A 26,380-nucleotide genomic window follows, 5' to 3' on the forward strand; every position below is an offset into this window, starting at 1 on the left:
TGTAGGCAAAGGTTACACGTAATCATGATTTTTTATTTTTTATTACTGTTGTTGTTTTGTTTGTTTATTTTTGTTTTTGTTCTGGTTTTATGTTTTGGATTTTGTTCTTTGTTTTGTTTTTTGGGGGTTTTGGGGGTCGGTTGTGTGTGTGTGTGTGTGTGTGTGTGTGTGTGTGTGTGTTGGTTTTTTGTTGTCGTTGTTTTTCTTTTTTTTCTTCTTTTTTTTTTAGGGGTGGGGCGGATGTGTGTAATTTTGTTTGTTTGTTTGACTTTTTAAATCATATTAGTGGTCATACGGTTCGAGCACCACAACACCCGTATTGTTACTGATTGTAGCAGATTTGTATGCTATTTGGTTTAGAAAATAAGTCTTCATTACAAATAAATGATTTTCGAATATAGCAGTTACTTTGGCGATTATTAGTCATATAAATCAACCTATGTTTGTTATTCGTATTACTAAATACCCATGTGTACATGTGGCATGCTATCACTGGAAAATGGAGTATACCAGCAAAATGAAGCAAGGAGATGTTGCTGCTAGCATATATTGATACTTGCATATGTTATCTTGTAACTGAACTTGAAAAAAAAATCAAAATCGTCTTTAGGCCTAACAGGATCCCCTTAATATTAAAACATTTTAACATTTTCATTTCAACTCATTTTGGTGCTTATATCTATTTAAGGTTCAAGCACGCTGTCCTGGACACACACCTCAGCTATCTGGGTTGTCTGTTCAGGACAGTGGGTTAGTTAGTTGGTTAGTGTCTAGTGAGAGAGAGAGAGAGAGAGAGAGAGAGAGAGAGAGAGAGAGAGAGAGAGAGAGAGAGAGAGAGAGAGAGGATGGTGTAGTGGCCTTACACCTACCCTTAAGAACCTCCTCTGGGTTGAACCCTATACCTACCAGCCTGTATTCCGATGGCTTAATCAGTGCGCCACTGAGGACGGTACATTTTAACAGAACTTATTCTGACACTGATCATAATACTAAATAGTGGTGTGCAGCCATTAGGTTTTATATTAATATTAATATTAGGCGAAAAGACGATTGCTATACTGCATCGTACACAAACAACACATAAAGAAACAAACTAAAAACTTTATAAAATACCTGCACACCAAAAACAACGTGAAACTGAATGATATTTCTAAGAAGCTATTATTGCTCTTCTAAACATTCTACACAAAGATCAAGGTATTAAGTTGATGGCGTCGATTACAAATGTCAGCGAAAGCAATCGTGCAATTCTTTCCATTATTCATCTCTCAAGGCAAGATTACGTGTGATATATTTCAACGAAATGTCAAGAAAACCAAATATGGCAAACGTATCGAAATATATTGTAGATAAAAGTTTTCGGCTGAATAACTAGACTGCGATTTGGTGTTTGAAAATGGCTATCGATCTAAAATTGTTTTAATAATTTACTCCCCGTGTAACAGTGCACCAATAAATATGCCAAACAATAGCCATTTATTTGGTTAAATAGGTGATTTTTCACTGGTTGCATTGTACGTGTAATACTGCACCTTTTCATTATCACATTCCACACGGGGATGGGTGTTTTGTGTTCTTTATTTGAGCATTTAGAAATTGTTTATTTTATATAGAAACAAAACTGTTTTTTATTTAGCTGTACACTTGGCTGCAAATGATTGCATTCAGTATTCTACAAGTTGTCAAGATCATTGTTAACGATTATTTGATGTAGCAGTGTATTTAAACCCTTTCACATTTTTGTGTCTGTCTTGTCAATAGGTAATTAAAATACTATTTAATTTTTGACAAAAATCAGTACAAATATGTTAATGTTTTAGTACGTATGATTAGAATCTTCACGTTTGAAGTTTTGCTATTGGTGAAGGCAAAACTAATCGATACAGCCATGCGAAAACGTCACAATCAAAACATTCTCAGATACGCAGTAAATGGTCCATTGTTCGATGTTCGTGAATTACCATATTAGACCATGTGTTACACAGATACCTAATCTGACCTTTCTGTACTGGGTCTGTCCCGAGCTCATTGTTAACATGTTACCGACTACGATTGATTGATTGATTTCAACTTATTTTCGTGCTTATATCCAATTAAGGTTCAAGCACGCTGTCCTGGGCACACACCTCAGCTATCTGGGCTGCCTGTCCAGGACAGTGGGTTAGTTGTTAGTTTGTTAGTGGTTAGTGAGAGAGAAGAGGGTGTAGTGGCCTTACACCTACCCATTGAGCCCTTAAGAACTCGCTCTGGGTTGGAGCCGGTACCGGGCTGCGAACCCTGTACCTACCAGCCTGTAGTCCGATGGCTTAACCACTACGCCACCGAGGCCGGTTACCGACTACGAGACGCTTTTTAACGATTATAATTACATATTTAAATATATTTTTCTCCAAAAATGATCAATGGCTTTATATTAAATGTGTTTTTGGTCAAATGTTACTTTAATTCCTACGAAATTACTTGGAAACCAAATCCAATTTGGGTTACTTACAAACATAGTACTACCAAAAACACACTGAATATTCATACATTGGCGTTTAAATAAGAAACATATTTAGTGTATAATTTCAGTTGTTAATAGTCATTTATTAGTCAAACCATCTTACAATAGCAGCAAACTAAAGAACAATGTCTTCAATTAAAATTAGGTTTTTATATTGTATAATAAATAAATATGGGGATATTTTTAAAAAAGAATTGCGTGCGCTACAACAGCTTGCTCTGAATGTGCACGTTAAACCCTATGACATGACACAAAAAAAGAATTAAAACCCCCATATTATATCACAATTATGACATTTGTTACGAATCTGCCTTAACAAAGTCCTGTTGGTTCAAAACAACACACAGTCATGTTCATTTAAATTTAGGCATACATGTATTAATTTTCTAAATAAAAGAGGCTGATTTACACTAAGTGAATAATTTTTGCCAAACATTAAACTGCCACAAAAATATATCAGTGTTATCCGAACACCGGTATATACATAGATTGGGGATATATAATTTTGGTGCCAAAAGCCAGTAAACAAATTGGTGATCTATGTAAGTTGGACAACAATAAACACAAACGAAAATACCTAATAAAATTAAAATATGAACAAAAACGATTAAACGGATAGGTAATTTTGGCACCGAGACTACTTACAGGTACCCTACTCAATTTCGACAAAATATTCACACGCAAAATGCTACTGAAATACAAACAAAAGCGATAATATTCGAGACAAAGCCGCTGATTTGAATTTGGATAAAAATACACGCAAACAAAATATCACCTAATTAAAATTAAAGCGTCAAATACGACCATGATGACGAGATCAATAAATTATTTCTTGCCTCCAAAGGTGTATACAATTTCAAAGAAGTCACAGAATCTCCAAAGTGTTGACGACACCCATGACACAAATGCTTTGTTAGACCACGAAACCACGACGGCAATTGAATTGATAAATATCTAACTTCCATGTCCGTTAGCATTCAATATGAAATTAAGTCGAGCGCCGTTACCAATGCCGTCCCGGAGAATGGCTTCGTGCATGCAAACTGCTGTTTTGCCGAGATTGATTGTCCGACCTTTCCCAGCTGCCACTAGCTAAACATTTTTATGTCCCAAAGATCAGGCAAATCTCTCTTTTAAGTAGAACTGACTTCATGCATATTTTATTAATGTTTCAAATTCATTAAAGCGCTTGTGTAAATTGTTTTATTGCATGGTGGCTCATTCTGAATAGAAACAACTGCCGCTGGCACGTCAAATTTCTGAATCATTCTGTTACAGGCGTTGATATATTTCCTGTGCTCCGTTTCTTCATGTATAATATATTTCCCGTGCTCTGTCGTCTTGAATAATAATACAGTCCCTGTACTGTACATCTACAAGTTGTCTTCAACATAACTGTATAATATATATAATATGAAATGACCGGACACAAATATACCCCCAGTAACTATTTTAGGTATCTACATTTTAGACCATTTGTTAATCATTGTCCAGACGCTAGATTTCGAGTTTGCAACCTGCACTATTAGTAACATTCGGAAAGGCAATTGTTATCATGATTACGACTAGAATTTCATTTTGATACTATAGACGTTAGTTAGTTTGTTTTGTTTAACGACACCACTAGAGCACGTTGATTTTTTAATCATCGGCTATTGGATGTCAATTGGAGGCGTTAGAACCCAAGACCCCAACAGTCATATGTGAATAGTATTTTAAGGAGTTTATGAAATGTTATTGATTTTTAAAAACCCACATAATAGTAGTACTAGTAGAAGTAGTAGTGATTTTTAGTTTGATTTTAGTAGTGGTAGTAGTATAGTAGTACCAGTAGTAGAGATGGCGGTGGCGGCGGCAGCAGCAGTAGTGATAGAGGTGGTGATGATGGTGATGATGATGATGATGATGATGGTGTTAGTGGTGAAGGTGACAGTAATAAGACGTTTGTTTTGTTTAACGACACCACAAGAGCACATTGATTTATTAATCATCGACTATTAGATGTCGAGCATGTGATCATTTTTGGCACAGTCGTAGAGAGGAAACCCTCTACCCTCTTTTATATGCACCATCCCACAAACAGGATATCACATACCACGGTCTTTGATATGCCAGTCGTGGTGCACTGGCTAGAACGAGAAGTGATAGTAATAAATGTGATGGTGATGGTAATGATCATTATGTTGATGATGGTAGTGATGATGGTAGTGGTGAGTAGAGAGGGCGTTGAGGGGTATTCTGGCGGCGTGAACCAAGAAGAAATGTTTTATTTAACGACGCATTCAACAATTTTATTTACGGTTATATGGCGTCAGATATATGGTTAAGGACCACACAGATATTGAGAAGGAAACCCGCTGTCGCCACTTCATGGGCTACTCTTTTTGATTAGCAGCAAGGGATCTTTTATATGCACCGTTCCACAGACATGAAAGTACATACCACGGCCTTTGATATACCAGTCGTGGTGCACTGGCTGGAGCAAGAAATAGCCCAATGGGCCCACCGACGAGGATCGATCCCAGACCGACCGCGCCTCGAGCGAACGCTTTACCGCTGGGCTACGTCCCGCCCCTGTGTGAACCAAGAGTGCTAAAGGATATGATCCCGCTCTGTGTGAACCAAGAGTGCTGAAGGATATGATCCCGCTCTGTGTGAACCAAGAGTGCTGAAGGATATGATCCCGCTCTGTGTGAACCAAGAGTGCTGAAGGATATGATCCCGCTCTGTGAACGCTCGACGATGGCGCTATTGACAATGATTCAGTCTTGTTCAGAAATACTCTTAGAGCAATATTATGTTTTCTTGGTGGCTGTCGTTATGAGGATTATTGATGCTGTTTCTAACCCAAACAATGTACACTTCAAGAGAATTGTACGGAAATGTTTAACGAAGATACGCTGAAGCAATACTGTTTGTTTATTTGGTTATGTCTGCTCGCTCTGTGTGTATATCTGTGTTTCATGCTCCCAGAGTCAGTCTGTTTTGTTTCATTAGTGGTGTTTTGACTTCCTGTCATAGATAGCAGCTAGCGGAACACTCAAAAGTAATATTTGCTGCTGAGATTGTCACAATAAAATTATCTCACTGATATAGGAATAATCAAACGTCCAACCTATGAGTCACGTCAGCTCTGAGGTTTGATTTTAACTTATTTTTGTACTTATACTTCAGTGACAAAATCAGTTTTCAGAGATCGAGAGAGGGCACATCATTCCTATTTTGGGAAGTAAACAAATTTGTCATCAACATCTGATAAGCCCCCAGAATGCTGTTTTGTAGGCAAGTTTTTGCTGGATGAAAATTCAAGGGTCTTATTACTCTTATATCATATCCAATTACATTTCAAACACGCTCTTCGGGGCACACACCTCAGTTATCTGGGCTATCCCTGCAGCCAGAATATAGTTTAAAACGTGTGTTTTGTTAACGACACTACTAAAGCATATTGGTTTCTTAATCATTGGCTACTGAATTACACATGTTTTTGAAAGTTAAAGTTTGTTTTGTTTAACGACACCACTAGAGCACATTGATTTATTAATCATCGGCTGTTTCATATCAAACATTTGGTAATTTTGACACAAAGTCTTAGAGATGAAACCCGCTACATTTTTCTATTAGTAGTAAGGGATCTTTCATGTGCACCATACTATAGACAGGATAGTACATACCACGGCCTTTGATGTACCAATCGTGGTGCACTGACTGGAGAGAAAAATAGTCCAATGGGCCCACTGACGGAGATCGATCCCAAATCGACCGCACATCAAGCGAGCGCTTTACCACTAGAATACGTCTCGCCCCCTACCTTTTTTAAAATGCCGACACGTACTCTTCAGAGGAAACCCGTCACTGCTTTCATTAGCAGAAAGGCATATTTTATATGCCGTTTCCCATAGTCAGGATAGCACATAGACAGGATATACCAGTTGTGGGAGCATTGGTTGGAATTGAAAAAGCAAACAATATGTTCGATCTTACCATCAAAAATCCCCAGGCGATCGCTGCACCGACTGAGATAGATCCCGCCGCTGAATATAGAATAACACAAACCAGAGTCGTTGATATACATGTCTACAAAACTGGTAGAATCTGCAGAACTTACGTCCGTGTTGTGTCGAAAATATCTGGATAGGAGGAAGTGAAAAGCGTATCAAGGCACAGTAAAATAGGGTCTTCTCAAGCTGTGACTGTACAAAACAACAATTAAAAAAACCCAAATGTGTCAGAATGTTTTAATTTGAGAAGACAATGTTTAATTTAAAAAAAAATTAATTTGGTGTTCTCACATGGTCACCAAGTCGAAATCAAAAGTAGATTCTGTATTGACCAGGATCGATGTTTCTATGTTCTATAGTCACACTTTTCAAAAAACTAAAATTAAAACATAAATAAATTAATATGTTTTCAATTTTAAAATAAATAAATAAATAAATATGTTTTTAAATTTAAAATAAATAAATAAATAAATAAAACAAACAAAATGAATAAGCTAATAACATTCCATTTAACCCACATTTAGCAGTACGGAAACGTTAACGGAAATCACGAAATTAGCATTCAAACGAGCATTTGAATATTGTCCAATAAATCAACATCTTTAACACCTCTATCTTCCGTTATCACCTGCTTCACGAGGGCAGAAGCTGGTGAAGAACACGTTTATTACATTTGAAGAAGAAACAGGCGTTGTAAATTTGAAAGTCGTCTGCTATCAGCCGCACGACTGCTCTAAAAGCAGACGTATTCCATAAACATGGCCAATAACTGTCTTCTGCCAAGTATACGCGTCACCTAGCTAGCTGGAATCCCATCCATCAGCTTTAACGTGTTCTTATCATCGGAATAAGAGTGAAGTAAGATTTCAATGTGCCATGCGTGTGGCAAGTGGGAAATAATTCACAACAAAGGCAAAGATATGTATCATTTTGGAGTGCAAAACGTCTAAGCGTCAATGCTTCTGAATGGGGACATGATACATCTGGTACAAACTACAAAGATCTTCTCGGTGAAGTAAAACAAAAAATGGAAAACCAGATGTTATATCTTCTTGAGTAGTTGCTGTTTGTTCTGAAAAATAATTAGAGTCACATGAAGAATATACTCCGACTTTAATGAGCAGACGTGTAGGTTTGATACTTTAGAACCGATCGAGGGAAAGACATGGGATGTTGTTGTTTTGTTTTGGGTTTTTTGTTGTTGTTTTTGTGGTTTTTTAAGAACGTGTTCAGCACATTGTTCAAAAGGTCCAATTTATAATAAAGTGTGGCATTTTGTGTAGCAGAGATGATATATATTTTTATTGGCATATTTTAAACAAAAAGGTATATAATTCAGCCACCCATATCCTGAATAACTCTCGGACAGGTCATTAGCGAGGTTAGTTTTGTTCCGAGGGTTGTTATTTCAGATTCCCTGAAGATGACATTATTAAAATATTATAGGTCAGTTATTCCATTATACTTCTTGTTCCCTCTCTATTTTTCTTTGTTGTTGCTCTTCTTCTTCTTCTTCTTCTTCTTCTTCTTCTTCTTCTTCGTCTTCTTTCTCCTCCTACTCCTCTTCCTCCTCTCATTCCATCGTGTACCAACGTTTTTCGTATCCTTGTGTGTGTGTGTGTGTTGGGGGGGGGGGGGGGTCGTAGTCGTAAGATTGACCAGCGTCGGTAGACTTGTTGCGTTTTCCCGTCTGAACAAAATACCTCACAACTGAAATATCAAAGACTATGACAAGTACTGTCCAGTAAATGAAAATGTCCACACCGTCACGGGAACAGGAACTCTATTTGCGTGCCACTATCCACTTAATGTTCTAGCACGTCCATCCTGGCCACACTAGCTGGCAATTGTCAGTGACTTGATCCGGGACTCTTACCATCTGGACGAAGTGTCAAACTAAATACGAAATTGCCATAATTTAAAATGTTGATGGAAAATAGTTAAAAATCATTCCTTTCCTGTCTTCTTCATGTTGATGTTGCTTTTGTTCTTCTCTTGCTCATCTTGTTCTCAATGTCGTCTCATCCTCTTGTTTTTCTTGTTTTTAACTTCTTCCTATTCTTGTTTTTCTTCTCTTGTTTCGTGTCTTTAACAGCCTGTTATTGAGCTCTTATGGGAGTGGCGATCCTCGTAAGGACGAGCACCTGATAGTGAGTCATGGAAGCAATCACGAATTTACATAACATCCTTTCGACTACCTTGTGCAGAGATACGATTTTGACCAGACAATACGGTTTTGTCGTTCAGATTTCTTATTGTTCTTGTTCTTTAATTATTCTTCTTCCTTTTCCTGGGGCGGGACGTAGCCCAGTGGTAAAGCGTTCCCTTGATGCGCGGTCGGTCTGGGATCGATCCCCGTCCGTGGGTCCATTGGGCTATTTCTCGTTCATACCAGTGCACTAAGACTGGTATATCAAAGGCCATGGTGTGTGTTATCCTGTCTGTGGGATGGTGCATATAAAAGATCCCTTGCTGCTAATCGAAAAGAGAAGCCCATGAAGTGGCGACAGCGGGTTTCCTCTTTCAATATCGACCGGCCTCGGTGGCGTCGTGGCAGGCCATCGGTCTACAGGTTGGTAGGTACTGGGTTCGGATCCCAGTCGAGGCATGGGTTTTTAATCCAGATACCGACTCCAAACCCTGAGTGGGTGCTCCGCAAGGCTCTATGGGTACGTGTAAACCACTTGCACCGACCAGTGATCCATAACTGGTTCAACAAAGGCCATGGTTTGTGCTATCCTGCCTATGGGAAGCGCAAATAAAAGATCCCTTGCTGCTAATCGGAAGAGTAGCCCATGCAGTGGCGACAGCGGGTTTCCTCTCAAAATCTGTGTGGTCCTTAACCATATGTCTGACGCCATATAACCGTAAATAAAATGTGTTGAGTGCGTCGTTAAATAAAACATTCCTTTCCTTTCAATATCTCAATATATATAACCATATGTCCGACGCCATATAACCGTAAATAAACTGTGTTGAGTGTGTCGTTAAATTAAACATTTCCTTCTTCCTCTTCTTCTTCTTCTTCTGGTCCTCCTCTTGCTTCTCTTCCTTTTCCTCCTGTTTCCTGTTTTAATTATTCCACACGTAATGACAAAACGCACCTTTCAGTTGCACTCAGTATCACTGGACCATCTGGCAGACAACTAAGTCGCACTTGTCAGCGGGTTTTTATTACAAACAAGTCTTAAATTGTTAATGAGTTTTGTCACTCAGTTAAAAGTAATGTGACGTGGAGAGTCGTAAACCTTGCACACCTATTACCGACAACGTTAGCGCAGATCAAAGCGCCATTTGAGCATCACTGGCATCCACAACACACAGTCCGTTTGATTAATCGTCTCCCTTTCTTAATTATTTTCCTCCCATCATGCCCCGGGTGATCGGGTACCAAAGGTTTGTTGGTTAGGCGGCTTCGGTGCGTGGTGAGCTTCCATTATCGCTACTGCTTTCTGCGCGCCTTGTTCTGGTTTGTTAAATATTAACGAGCTGCCATGATTGGAAAACAACTTGCCTCGTGTCAAGCAGTGTTTTCCCCTAAATGAATTATGGCAAATTTAAGAAGGAGGGCGATTTGCTCACACATCAAACGTTAGATGCGTAAGGACAATATCACATTTAAGGGTAAAAAGAGCAAACATTGACTTGAAAGCTATGGTGCGCTAAATTATTGACAAGTGAAGAATAAAATGATTTGTCATAGAAGAAAGGAAAAAAATGTCCGGCTGACGAAAACTTCAGCATCTTGTTAATCATTATTATTAGCTCCGTGGGTGCAGAGGCGGTACATGGTCTTGAAAATGAGACTAGAAACCGTCTGTCGTCATATAGGTTACTCTGATTAAATTACGCAGTGAATGTATAACCTTGTGTGCGGTATTTGTCATATGAATGATGATCTCTTTCGCTAACCACGACCATCCCAAACTCAGCCACTGGCCTCCTGTACAGAACTCTAGCGAAGTCAGACGCTGTGTCTATGACAGGCGTGCTTGAGCAGTTCTCTGAAGGATTCCAGGAAGTATGTCAATAAGTACCCACACCACCACTGGCCATGCCAGAGACTGGCCCTGAGATCGACATGCCTTAACCCTAATGAATACAGGCATGATAAAAAAATATGTTTTGTTTAACGACACCACTAGAGCATATTGATCTATTAATTATCGGCTATTGGTAAACATTTGGTAATTCTGACATACAGTCTTAGAAAGAAAACCCGCTGCAATGTTTTCATTAGTAGCAAGGAATGTTTTATATGCACCATCCCACAGACAGGGTAGCAGATACTACGGCCATTGATAGCCCAGCGATGGGGTTCTATCCTAGATGGACTGCGCATCTGGCGAGCGCTTTACCACCGTCACGTCCGAAAAGGCAAATGTGCACGTTTTATGGCATCGATTATCATGATTAGGACTGTAGATTTTCATTCTGATATGCTGGAGGCATTAGACCATAAGACAAGATAGCACATACCACGGCCTTTGATATACCAGTCGTGGTGTACTGGTTGGAACGAGAAATAACCCATTGAGCCCACCGACAGGGATCGATACTAGACCGATCGCGCATCAAGTGGGCGCTTTACCACTAAGCATGATGAAATTATGTGATTTGACTGCCGATAACATCTGTCCCAAACGAACAGCAAAGCCAGATGATGTGAATACCCAGGATAGTGTGGTTGAACATTATTTGAATATAAACTCGAACAAATCAATTAAAATAATAAAAACTAATTGTTTATTCAATCACACAAACACAACAAACAAAGACTAAGATTATAGACTTTACTCTTTGTCGCTTATTGCAAAGTTCGGTTTAACGCAATGGCCGCGAGATATCATCATTCAAACAGCCATCTTAACACATGTCGATTACGAAAGAAAAAACCTGCTGCTGCCGTATAGATTTATTTCGACTTGTAAACATTTACATAACACTGTACCAGTTCGCGCGTGAAATTACATTAATCCACCTAAGAAAACATACGTAATACGCACGTTTCGATCCTTGGCGACATGTTGCACCTACGAGCTACGCGACACCTATTTCTTTGTTTGCAAACATTAGTCAGTTTTATTTCTGGACTTCTAAACGCTTAACTGTCAATAATACCTCAATGCTTCTAGTGATGTGAAAATGGATTCTGTATTCCATACTAATATTTCGTTAAGGCTTATTTTCACGTTGTGAGCTCAGTGGTAGGGTGTTCGTCTGAGGTGGGGTGGGTTGCAGGATCGATCTTCATCGGTAGACTCTTCACCACCCCAAAGACCGCGCTGTGTACTGTGTTCTAGAAAGTGTAAGCAGTCTCTCTCTCTCTCTCTCTCTCTCTCTCTCACACACTGTCTGTGTTTCTCGCTGTCTCTCTCTATCTGTCTCTCTTTATTTCTCTCTCTCTGTCTCTCTCTTTCTATCTCTGTTTCTTATTCTTTATCTCTCTCTTTCTGTCTCTCTGTCTCTGTCTGTCTGTCTGTCCCTCCCTCACTCTCTCTCTCTCTCTCTCTCTCTCTCTCTCTCTCTCTCTCTCTCTCTCCCCTCTCCCTCTCTCCTCTCTCCTCTCTCTCTCTCTCTCTCTCTCTCTCTCTCTCTCTCTCTCTCTCTCTCTCTCTCTCTCTCTCTCTCTCTCTCTCTCTCTCTCTCTCTCTCTCTCTCTCTCTCTCTCTCTCTCTCTCTCTCTGACCCTCCACACACCCGCCCCGACTGGTGTATCAAAGGCTGTGGTAGGGGCTTTCCTGTCTGTGGGAAAGTACTGCTAATGAAAACATGTAGCGGGTTTCCTCTAAGACTACATGTCAGCATTACTCAATTCTTTACATCTAATAGCAGATGATGAATAAATCAAAGTGCTCTAACTATTCACTGTCTGTCTGTCTGTCTGTCTGTCTGTCTGTCTGTCTGTCTGTCTGTCTCTCTCTCTCTCTCTCTCTCTCTCTCTCTCTCTCTCTCTCTCTCTCTCTCTCTCTCTCTCTCTCTCTATCTATCTCTGTCTCTCTCTCTCTCTCTCTGTCTCTCTCTGTCTCTCTCTCGCTCTCTCTCGCTCTCTCTCTCTCTCTCTGTCTGTCCAACACACAAAAGAACATTCCAAAGAATCAAATTGAGTCAATTTATTTCTGGCAAACCCAACGAAGTGACCCGAAGCCCCCAAACGCCGATGGATTGTAATAATACGAACGGATTCATTGGACAATCAGAGACAATTTGATGTCACTTTCCCCTGATGTAACTGCGTGTTTGCTCGTCAATAACGATTCACTTCCTGGACATAGCTTTAATGTATTCCTCAAGCCTTCTAAGCGGCCGTATGTGTCTTTGACAAATATGCACCAACGTTTTCACCCTTGGGCTCGATATCTGGAGAGGGAACCTTGATTACCCAGGCATACAAAAGGATTCGCGTGGCCGACAATGCTTGGTTCTCATCGCGGTCAGATTCGCCCGAGGTGCGCCGAACGCCTGGCAAGAATAAGGGAGACAATTTAGGAAATCACTTGGTTGGTGATTGAAGAGTTCCGCTGCGGGCCAAAAACCCCGCGTGCTGCGGCTTGAAACATTCAAAATGACGTATTGATTATGAAGCACGCGCATTTTTTTTTTTCTGAGTCAAATTTAATCTGCTTCATCTTGTTCTATGTTACTGATTGAGTATTATTTAAATTTGAATGTTTAATTGTTTTAACTAATGTTGATTCGAAAGCTGTTACAATCAAAGTCAAATAATTATATATTGTATAAATGTAATATACTTGGAACGTCATCTTACCAAACCAGCCGCTGTTTATTATTGGTGGAAGAGAGCTTTAAGTAGAAGAGGGGACGGGACGTAGCCCAGTGGTATAGCGCTCGCTTGATGCGCGGTCGGTTTGGGATTGATCTCCGTCGGTGGGCCCATTGGGCTATTTCTTGTTCCAGCCAGTGCACCACGACTGGTATATCAAAATCCGTAGTATGTGCTTTCCTGTCTGTGGAATGGTGCCTATAAAAGATCCTTTGCTATTAATGGAAAAATGTAGCGAGTTTCCTCTTTACTATATGTTAAAATTACCAAATGTTTGACATCCAACAGCCGGTGATTAATAGATCAATGTGGTCTAGTGGTGTCATTAAACAAACTTTAAATAGAAGATATAACTTATCGAGACATAAGTGTGCATGTTAAACGAAAATTTACTTAATACTTTATAATACATTAAGTGGACGGATAAATAATGAAGTGTACTGTTTGTCTTATAAGACCCTTGTTTCAAACCAGCACCACGAGTTATAGTAAGACATATGTTTTTAAATAGCATCACGGTTTATAAGACCCTTGTTTCAAACCAGCCCCACGAGTTATAGTAAGACATATGTTTTTAAATAGCATCACGGTTTATAAGACCCTTGTTTCAAACCAGCACCACGAGTTATAGTAAGACATATGTTTTTAAATAGCATCACGGTTTATAAGACCCTTGTTTCAAACTAGCACCACGATTTATAGTAAGACATATGTTTTTAAATAGCATCACGGTTTATAAGACCCTTGTTTCAAACCAGCCCCACGAGTTATAGTAAGACATATGTTTTTAAATAGCATCGTGGTTTATAAGACCCTTGTTTCAAACCAGCCCCACGAGTTATAGTAAGACATATGTTTTTAAATAGCATCGTGGTTTATAAGACCCTTGTTTCAAACCAGCACCACGATTTATAGTAAGACACATGTTTTTAAATAGCATCACGGTTTATAAGACCCTTGTTTCAAACTAGCACCACGATTTATAGTAAGACATATGTTTTTAAATAGCATCGTGGTTTATAAGACCCTTGTTTCAAACTAGCACCACGATTTATAGTAAGACACATGTTTTTAAATAGCATCACGGTTTATAAGACCCTTGTTTCAAACTAGCACCACGATTTATAGTAAGACATATGTTTTTAAATAGCATCGTGGTTTATAAGACCCTTGTTTCAAACTAGCATCACGATTTATAGTAAGACATATGTTTTTAAATAGCATCGTGGTTTATAAGACCCTTGTTTCAAACCAGCCCCACGAGTTATAGTAAGACATATGTTTTTAAATAGCATCGTGGTTTATAAGACCCTTGTTTCAAACTAGCACCACGATTTATAGTAAGACATATGTTTTTAAGTAGCATCACGGTTTATAAGACCCTTGTTTCAAAATAGAACCACGGTTTTTAATAAGACACGATAAACAATGCACCCCTTTATTAAAGTAGCACCATGGTTTATAATAAAACCCTTGTTTTTAAATAACAACAAGGTTCATAATAAAACCATATTTGCAAAATAACACAAAAGTTTATAAAAAAGCCCTTGTTTTTAAATAACACCAAGGTTTAATAAGACCCTTGTTTTTAAATAACACCAAGGTTTAATAAGACCCTTGTTTTTAAATAACACCAAGGTTTATAGTTTAAAAATCACCCCACGATATATAATGAGACACTTGTTTTAAAATAGCACCATTTTAAATAATAAGACCCTTGTTTAGAACCACCTCAAAAGTTTTTTTTTAAAAGGCGATACCACTGTCCATTTTAGAGAACGAATGCAAACTGACGTATCCCACTTGCTTAAAACTCGTAAATGAGTAACCAAACAGCCCGTGCGTGTTGATTTCATTGTGTTGATAAAATGTTATCACATTCAGAGTTTCAAATGGGTCTTTATTCCCCTCATCAACCAAGCAAAGTATTGACCGCTGATAGTAACGAAATACTGGTTTATAACATTTGTTCTCTCGCATGCCAGGTAGCTATTTCAAACACGTGGACTGTTGTCATGTTCCCATATTTCTTTAGAGGCGTGATTTACGTGCCGGTTTCATGGACAGTTATTGCGATCTGCATGCGATTTCTTGTCTTAATGGCTGCAAAAAGAGAATTCACACTCTCGTGTCGACTGGAAACCGATCACGTGTCTTTTGCCGTACACCTGATCTCGTGTTTACCTCTTGTCGAAAGTTAATCTTTCTGTGTGGATGGAATGATATCCGACGTTTTGTTACTTGAAGCAGTACAGTAAGGCAGTGTGAGGAGACAGTGTTTCGCTGACTGTGTTTCTCAAACCATAGACATTTTCTTTAAAGCCGTTTTTTAAAGACTATAAAATTCGTTTTCTTATCATGACGTTCCATTCTACGATTTCCTTTAGATGTTATTTGGGGAGGGATTTAGCTCAGTCGGTTGAGTTCTCGCTTGAGATGTTTGCGTCGCAGGATCGAACCACCTCGGTGGATCTATTCAGCTGACTGGGGTTATTTTTCGTTCCAACCAGTGCACCACAACCGGACAAAGGTCGTGGTATATGTTTTCCTGTCTGTAGGAAAGTAAATATAAAAGATCCCTTGCTGCATTAGAAAAAATACAACGGGTTTCCTCTGGTGACTACGAGTCAGAGTTACCAAATGTTTGACATCCAATAGCCGATGATTAATTAATCGATGTGCTCTAGTGGTGTCGTTAAACAAAACAAACTTTAACTTTAGATGTTATTTGCAATTTAGGTAATATACAAACGAATGTATTAAGAAATCGAGAGACAGGTGCACAAGTACAAAGACAAAAAGTCTATGCGACAGACAGAGACAGAGAGACAGAGACACAGAGACAGAGACAGAGACAGAGACAGAGACAGAGACAGACAGAGACAGACAGAGACAGAGACAGAGACAGACATACAGAGAGAGAGAGAGAGAGAGAGAGAGAGAGAGAGAGAGAGAGAGAGAGAGAGAGAGAGAGAGACAGAGACAGAGACAGAGAGACACACACACACACAGAGACAGACAGACAGACGGAGAGACATACAATGAGACAGAGACAGACAGACATACCGAGACAGACATACATAGACAGAGAGAGAAAGACACAGACAGACAGGCATATATATATATAATTGTCTGTTAGTATCAACTACTGATAACTGTAGTTATGTGGTTATATTAGCAAAACGTGCAGCTGCTGGGTAGGCAGGGCTGCAGCATACCTTTTAATCGGAGGCTGTTCAATATTATGCTAATTTTTGTATTCGTTCTAGGCAATATTTGTTTTTTTTTAATTCTGCTAAAGCTTAAGATTTAAATAACAAATGGATATTAACAAATGGAACACCGATTGCAGGACCAATCACACTATAGGCGTATGGGATGTTTACTGGAGGAAGTGTAGCGAATTAGCACTAATAGTTGAGAATGGCCCTATTTTTGTTAGCCTAAAATAATACAAAAGTTGCAGAAACCCATTACAAACATAGTAGCAAGCATTTAAATCACCTCACACAATATCTTCGCCAAAAGAAAACAGTGCATCAAAGGGATATTCCCTTAAAAAGAATGAACCTTTGTCCTGAAGAATGCCCAGTCTTCCAATCACGGAGGAACTACCCCCTACACAACTATACAACTCCTCATCCCATGTGTATTGCATTCATTCGTTTCATTTCTCGTTCCAGCCAGTGGTATGTCAAAGGCTGCGGTATGTGCTAACCTATCTGTGAGATGGTGCATATAAAAGATCACTTGCTACTAATGGAAAAATATAGCGGGTTTCCTCTCTATGACTGTGTCAGAATGGCCATATGTTTGACATCCAACAGCCGATGATTAATAAATCAATGTGTTCTAGTGGTGTCGTTAAACAAAACAACGTTCTTTTTTTATTCTTTTTCATTCTCTATTTATTTTATTTTTTGCTTATATCCATTGAAGACTCATGTACTCGATCCTGGACACTCACTTCAGCTATCTGGGCTGTCTGTCCAGGACAGTAGTTAATTGTTAGCTATTAATGAGAATTAAGTCGGTGTGGTAGTCTTATATACCCATCCACCTATTAAAACGGGTTCTGGGTGAGATCCGGTACCGCGGTGCGAACCCAATACCTACCAGCCAGTTCTGTATCGTATATTAGAGAGAGAATTTAACCACTGAGCTACACCCAAAATATACTCGTGGAAAAACGTTTCTGTGCCCGAAATAACAATTGTAATGTTTGTAAATGGTTCAAATTAGTAATTCGGGTAGACACACCATAATCGTGTTTACAAATGACCAATAAATGATTTCTGGAAAACGATTCGATTGTTCATCAGCTGTCATTAAACACATGCAATACAAGAAAAGGAACCTTTTTTCCTCGAGTATATAATATTGTGTTGAACTTTTTGTATGATCATGTTTCTAGAAATGCTACATTTGACTGGCAAGATGACACACTCCGCTCTGTGTCCAACATTCCTCAGTCAGACCAACCAAGCCCAGTGGTGTGTTTACGAGATCGAAAACCGAGGGTGTAGGCGCCGGTGATGACAAGACGCGGGTATGCCCCGTCCACGTCCGTGCCCAAACTTAAAAGACTTGTCTGGCGATATTACGACACCTACAGCGCAGCGCGGCTCTTCACGATGGGTAACACGTCCGAACAATGTCGTCCTGTCACGACCGGTCGTACTGCTCTTTTGAACTTAATCAGTGTTAGCAGGGCGTGCACTATAGACAAAAGTTCGGCGCCGCATCTGAAAGGATTCGGTGCAGCAGAATCCACCGCCAGACAAGCCGAATAGCCGTATTAATTGGATGTGACAAAAACCAACAGGAGGGGGCCAACCGACTGAGCACAAATAGCTGGCGCTCCGCGATGGTAGGACCATTCGACGAAAGAGAAGACGAAGAAGAAGAAAAAATGGGCTTGTTATGACAAGTGGTTTTGTGGCCAAGCATTCTGGCTTGACAGGCACATTTGTCCGTGTCGCTTTGAAATGAAAATGGAAGCCAACTCGAGTGTGCTGTTCAATCTCAATTTGTCAACGTTGATCATGTTTGCGTTGCTCATAATCGCGCCAAACAGGCTGTGCAGTCAGGCATGTCGGCGACGCGAATTGCTCACATGCAGACGGCAAATACGATACACGATCCATTTCCCTCTTGTCCCTGTGAATTATGTCACACGAAATAAGACGTACATGACTCGATACACAAGAGCTCTGATAGTCCAGAAACGTCTTCAAGCCTCGTTTTCCACTCCATCTTCAAAGGCCTTTGGAATTCAGCATTTGTCAGAGCTGAATAAATATTGTTTGAGGGCAGATCCTTCAGATAAAGATAAAGATATAAAAATAAAGATAAAGATAAAACTTTATTGCATATAAACATTCCATATTCACTACTGGATGCAAAACATGTTACATATTTGAACAAACAAGACACATAAAGACATCATTTATTTCATTTCAACTTATTTTCCGTGGTTACATCCAGTTAAGGTTCAATGACGCTGTCCTGGGCACACACCTCAGCTATCAGGACAGTTGTGGGTTGTTAGTGGTTAGTGAGAGAAAAGAGGGTGTAGTGGTCTTACACCTACCCATTGAGTCATTAAAACTCGCTCTGGGTTGGAGCCGGTACCTACTAAGCCTTATGTCCGATGGCTTGACCACAACACCACTGATTATTCTAATACTGGCAAGATGTGTAAAAATGGACAAAGTGATACATTGTATTCTTTACACGTTTTAGAAGTATCATTGCTTGCTATTTTATAATAGCTAATTATTGCATTACAGCTAGAGAGCGAGGTTCAGTGAGATGTGGTGATTGGCTTCTTTAGTTTGTGTTACTTTAATATACATATTATATATCGTATGGTGCTTATGGGGAAATAGGGCATCATTACAATTTTCAGTGAAAACCCCTTCCAAGCAAATTGCCATTACATCCGCTTGTTTGAAGCCGTAACGGAAACTGGTGGTAAAAAGGTTATTTGGTATCTCGTGCTTTGCATTTCATCAACACTTTTCACAAAATTGTAAAATGTCAATATGCAGTTAACAGGTTTTGCCTAACATAGATCTCATTAGGCAACAGTCGCATGTTACTTTTCAGCGAATCATCTCAAGACACGCAGCGTGACGTCATGTGTATTGGACTGTGTAACAAGTATTGTTTTTTTTAAATTGTTTTTTGTTTTAATTTGCTTTTGGTCTCTTTTCATTTGACCTTATCCCCCACCCCTCAACACTTTTGTTTTAAATATGTTTTTGGATTAAATATAGTTATACCTTATAAAACATATACAGCATTAGAAATGTGCAACAGGGCTGAATTAACGAAGCTACTTCTAACCACGCCCGTAAAGTTGTAGCACTGTAAATGTATGTAAAGTTTTAGCACTGTAAATGTATGTAAAGTTTTAGCACTGTAAATGTATGTAAAGTTTTAGCACTGTAAATGTATGTAAAGTTTTAGCACTGTAAATGTATGTAAAGTTTTAGCACTGTAAATGTATGTAAAGTTTTAGCACTGTAAATGTATGTAGTTACACGCCTGTGAGACATAAACAAACGTTGTAGATTTGACCCACTGTCTCTCAGTGACATACATATTCATTCATTCTGTTTTAGACAACCAAAGGAAACCACCACACGGAAAGTCTTTCAGTAAAAACTCATTCGACTTCTGTAATATTCAGTCGCAATCTTCGTATGCACGTGAGCGATTAAACAGAAGTCATTCAAAGTGCCATCGCACACGTGTAGGTACTTGTGATTCGTTTGAAGATAATTCCACCTGGCGCGTCGTGCAGAAACACTCCAAGCAAGCCGAGGGAAGATCTTGCAGTTGCCGCGTTCTTGCAGACCCAGCACTTGTGTGCATTACACTCAATTAAACCGTGTTATTGACAACGTGAAATGAATCAAAACTGCAAGTAATTGGTCTGATTGAAAACAAAGGGGCTTTGGCGCGATCTGGCGGCTTGATAAAGAGTTACGGGACATCGTTCTGGCATTATCTATATTAAATCAACAATCCCATGGTTGATCTCTCGGCATGGTCACCACTGGAGGGCGCCCTGTTATTTGGACGAAGACAAACATGATGGTCTGGTATTATCTATCCGCGCGTGCGAAGCGGTAAATCTGCCTCAAAGAAGAATAAAAGTTGAGACACGAGATTAATGCTATAGTTCGAATGGGGCCCAAAGTGGGATTTAATTTCTTTTTATTATTTTTATTTAAGCTGGATTGAAAATACTAGTAGGTTCCCTACATGATTTAAAAATCATAACATCTCCTCCTTAATTAAGAGATGCCATAGTCAGTTTGGCGAGAGACGACTGGTAAACTTGTCAGTTTTATACTCCAATGGTTATATATATATATATATATATATATATATATATATATATATATCATTGGGCCAAAACGAATGCCAAGGTTATCTTTCTTCGTTGAATGGAACTCTTCAGTGTCATTTCTATTTCCATGGTCTATCAGTTCACAAATCTACTCGGTAAGCATGTTTGCGTCCGTATGTGCTTCTCCAAGACGCTCGTCTTCGCTTGCCAATATCAATCGCTACGTAACGCTCACCTGGGCTGTGACGAGTGTTAGGTTCGATCCCGTTCAGTGGATCCTCTAGGTTTTCCCCCGCCCCTACCTCTACCACAACCTGAATATCAGAGGTCGCGTTATCTGTTGTTCTTTCTCTGGAAATATGCATGGCAAGTATCCCCTGCTGTACGAGGTTCTTTTTTTTCACTATCTAGACCAAATTCCACATATCGAGAAGTTAAGACACCAAAGACCCATTATATGCGTCTGACTACACACATTTACAAATGCCGTAGTTTAAAATGTGTCCCAAGTAACCGCTGCATATTCCCACCCCAACCTGAATCCCAACTGTATGTACTACCGCAATCAGACAGATCCCTGGGCCTGTTTTCATACATGGTGAATGTTACATTAACTTTCCGGAATTTTACGAAAAAAACGGAATTTTTAACCCATATCCGGAATTCCGGAATTAATGCCAAATATCCGGATTTTTTTCCAAATTCGCTGTCATTTAAAAAATATTTTTTTGGGAAGCAACCATTTCTAAATATATTTTTAATTTTCTATATTTTTAAATCCCGAGTTTATTACACAGAGTTTATCATTCTGCATTCTCCATTGCAACCTGAAGTTGGTATTATCGATTATTTCGTGCTATTACTAAGACGTTTGTCTATTGGCTGTATTTGTCAACATGCATGCAACTTCGTCACGGTGTGTAACAACCAGAACATATAACAGAACACTTGCGATCGTACGAAAACAAAAGAAACTAATCCACAATTCTCTTCTTAAATTCTTTCCGTATGCTTTCACGTGCAACATTTCACAAAATACTATTTGGCTACCAGTAATCTGTGACACATTCATCACATTAATATTAATTAATTAATATACCTACCCATCTTGTTTTATATTGTTAGATTTTGCCGCGAAAAATGCTACTCTAATAGTAATGTAAACGTAATGCAGAACGTTAGCCAGTCTAAATGTGGGTACCAGACGTTTCGGCCCCGATTCAGTTAATCACAAATTAGTTCGACCCCACTGATGAAATAGTGCAAATGTGGCAATGTACCTACATAAAAATAACATTGGTCCCAAGTTTGTCACTTTATTACTATTCTGTAGGTGGGAGTGAAACTGTACTATACTATTTGCTAATAAAGTGGGGCTTTTAGGATTTTTTTGTGATGATTTTTTGTTTGGTCTCTCTCTCTCTCTCTCTCTCTCTCTGTGTGTGTGTGTGTGTGTGTGTGTGTGTGTGTGTGTGTGTGTGTGTGTGTGTGTGTGCATGCGTGCGTGTGTGTGATAATGCTGTTAATTGCTGTACTAGGTATAGTAACTTTATTTACACTGATGAATATATTTAGCATGTTTTACTAGACAAGCCATAAAGTAGGGCTATGCTTAAAAAGGAAGTAGAAAAATTCTGCCACTTATGTGGATTGATTTATATTCTTATTATTGAATACATAACATGCCAATAAATAATTTAAAAAAATGTATTGTTATGTATCTCGTTGGTTGTTGTTATTGGGTTTTTTTTAAATGGCGTTTTCGCGTGCTTTAACTATTGCTTTGAAAGGGACGTTCGCGCGCTTAAAAATGAAAATACCAGAAAATTCCGGAAACATATTTCCATTAGGTTGGTCGCCCTGTTAATACAGGCCATATTAGATGGTTTCAAAGAGAAAGAAAGAAAGAAATGTTTTATTTAACGACGCACTCAACACATTTTATTTACGACTTTATGGCATCAGACATATGGTTAAGGACCACACAGATGGAGAGAGGAAACCCGCTGTCGCCACTTCATGGGCTACTCTTTTTCGATTAGCAGCAAGGGATCTCTTATATGCACCATTCCACAGACAGGGTAATACATACCATGGCCTTTGATATACCAGTCGTGGTGCACTGGCTGGAACGAGAAATAGCCCAATAGGCCCACCGACCACTGGGGGTTTCAAAGATATGTAAGGTGACCTCGTAAGACAGGTGACTACTTAATACAGGTTGAGTTATGTTATATTTTAAGCGGTTCATCAAAATAGTCATGATGTTTCTTATGACGATCGATTTCTTAACAAAATTGTTTTTCAGTTTTAACTATATTGTATGTTTGACTTGAAACAAAAGCTAACGTATAATGTTTATTCTAACCTCATCTGGACCCCAGAGGCGCCTGGGCAGACTTTGCCGACATTAGCTGAACTGTCAGCGTTTACGACTGTGATGGATTTAATCATGCCCGAAAGTGGAATTACTGGAGCTACAAATCTGTCTTTCCTCTCTATACCCAACACAGCAAATCGTAACATGGTTGTCTTTGATGTCGCGCGATTTGAAAAACTGCTCTCAGGCGCACAACACAGTGGACGTGCATTTGCCCGCCCACGTCGTCCAATGAAGACTCAAGTATGTCTATCCTGGCCACGTGATCCTACAGCACAAGATATCAGAGGCACGGCGGAACAGGGACGGGGGCTGGGGTTCTCTGAATCAAAATTGTTATTGGTAGTAAAGGAATTTTGCCTGTAGAATGCAGGAAACTGCATTGCAGGACATCTAGTTTGCAACGTTTTCCGGAGGAGCATACCCCCGAATCCACTAGACACTTTGCTTTGCGCTCTCGATCTGTCAGTTTATTCATTTCATTCTATTCATATCAGCTTATTTTCGTGCTTATATCCAATTAAGGTTCAAGCACGCTGTCCTGGGCATACACCTCAGCTATCTGGGCTGTCTGTCCAGGACAGTGGGTTAGTTGTTAGTGAGAGACAAGAGGGCGTAGTGGTCTTGCACCTACCCACTGAGTCGTTAAAACTCGCTCTGGGTGGGAGCCGGAACCGGGCTGCGAACCCTGTATTTACCAGCCTTATGTCAGTGGGAAGCGCAAATAAAAGACCCCTTGCTGCCTGTCGTAAAAGAGTAACCTATGTGGCGACAGCGGGTTTCCTCTAAAAAAATATGTTTGACGTCCAATAGCCGATGATAAGATAAAAAATCAATGTGCTTTAGTAGAGTCATTAAATAAAACCAACTTTACTTTTGTGTAACCACGACACCACCGAGGCCGGTGATCTATGCGTTGAATGAAGTGCCATACAGTAGTGCACTGTAAAACTGCCACACAACATTTTTCTGTAACAAAATTATAGTATGTTAGTGGGAAGTTTAAAGCTTTTTTTAAATTAAAAAAAATATATACATATTATTTGTGTATTTGTTTTACAACGTTAGTAGGGTTCTCTGAGTATTTGAATGTGTTTTGTCTGTGTACTTACTACATGTGTGTGTATGTTTGTGTATTGTGTAGGTGTGACATTTACATGTGTGTTCAGCTCTGTGGTTATTATTATAACTAGTTTTCATATGTTTTTATTATTTTTTATTAAGAAAACCTCCCCTTAACTAATATAATTATATAAACAAAGGTTGCAATATTAAAGACTGTAATGCAACGGCAACGAAAATTAATATCGACGATGTGATACTGTGACGTAACTGTAAATGTAAATATAAATACAAAAGATTAATAAGAAACTATAAAGTTGGCACTTACTAGTATTACACATTTGGTGTTTTTAAATTAAGCAAAATGGATTACACAATGTAACAAATATTTTATTATGTTGATATTTTTGCATTTTCCATTCACTTTTGTTAGGTTAAGCATACATTTGGCATTAATTTGTACTATATATCAGGTTTTAGAAAAATATTCCACATTCTTGAAATTCCAAGCACCGAATATTCCAGTACTTTTTAGGAGCTGATGCTTTTTAGAATGTTTTGGTAATTACATTATTTATTACAAAATGGATTATTTAGGACAGAATAGGTCATAACTAACGTGTTGTATGTCCTTACTTCAGTCTTGTACAGAATTACAGTTAAAACTTAAAGTTTGTTTTGTTTAACGACACCTCTAAAGCACATCGGTTTATTAAGCATCGGCTATTGGATGTCAAAGATTTGGTAATTTTGTACATAATTAAGATTTTGAATAAGAAAATTATTTTATTGTTTTCGATTCTGTCTATTATCACGTTTTTCTTTACTGTTACCATTCATTATGAAATATTGGTGTTTTGTTTATCTGGTTTACTCGATTGTTTGGCGATGGTGGGAGAAGGCCGAATGCAAGGAGAAATAGCAGGCACGAATTTGACCTATATAATTTATTACAGTACTCATATTCAGTAAAAAAATATATTATGTTTTTAAAATGAAAAACAGTCGTAAAGGAATTCCAAATAGAAAAAGTTAACATTTTATAAACATTCATAAAAGGTCATTTATATTAAGAAAGGTACCGCACAATATTCCAAACATTAGCCATCATTTTTGCACTAATGTTAACTCATCAATCATTTTGAAAATCTGGATAAATTCTAAAACCATTGTTGTGCTCCAATTTATTTTTAATTAAAAAAAAAAAAAAAAACCCAATGTTTTGTTTAAGAATATTAAGCAAATTCGTGAATCATTTCAAAAATGCAGAATTTTGTTTCCATGGTAATGGACATGCAGATTTATAGCTCCCAAGAGTTGTGCTATATTGCCCAGCCGGAGCACTAACGAGAGCTATTAGCATAGAGAAACCATTCAGTCATAAATAGCGGCTTATTTTCGCTATTTATTAAAATAAATGCTTCATTTTCCTGACTGCTGGAATTGTATTACGCTTGCTGTGGTAACTAGACGTTCATAAACATGTCTGCACGAGGCCACGGAACGGAAAACACTTGATGAATTGAACTACGGGGTCACGTGATGTCTCAGGCGTGGTGATCTCGCGGCGGTTGAGGGTGTCACGCGATATTTTACGCGAGGAGCGCTCACGAATTGCACGAGAAGTCACGTGATGACTTATGCGTGGTGATCTCACGAAAATTCAGACGGTCGTGTGAAATTTTCCACGTGATGCGAATATGGAGTGACAAGGTCACGTGATTTCTCACACATAACCGTCTCAAGAAGATTGAGCGAGACGGTCACGTGACATGTTCTTGAATATATGTGCGTGTGCATGAATGCGTATTTGCATGCGTATGTGTATGCCCACCCCTCAAAACAAGAGAGAGAAAATAATAATAATAAATAAATAAATGAAAAAAAAAAATAATAATAATAATACAATATATATATATATATATATATATATATATATATATATATATATATATATATATATATATATATATATATATATATATAATAATAATAATAATAATAATAATAATAATAATAATAATAAAAATAAATAAATAAATAAATAAATAAATAAATAAATTAATTAATTAAAATAAAATAATACAAATAAAGACTCTAATCGGTACAACGCTATCAACTAAGATATTTATTTTGGAATGTAGCTAAACCGAAATGCCGAGCACGACATCTATGAACGTTGTCCGATTATAATAAATTATTTATAAACGTGTGCAAGCAGCCGACCAGCCAACAAGGCGGTGAATCTACAAACAACACACAGTTCACAAATTAACGTTTTTGGCCA

Source organism: Gigantopelta aegis, chromosome 8 (assembly GCF_016097555.1).
Source record: "Gigantopelta aegis isolate Gae_Host chromosome 8, Gae_host_genome, whole genome shotgun sequence".
NCBI classification, from domain to species: domain Eukaryota; kingdom Metazoa; phylum Mollusca; class Gastropoda; order Neomphalida; family Peltospiridae; genus Gigantopelta; species Gigantopelta aegis.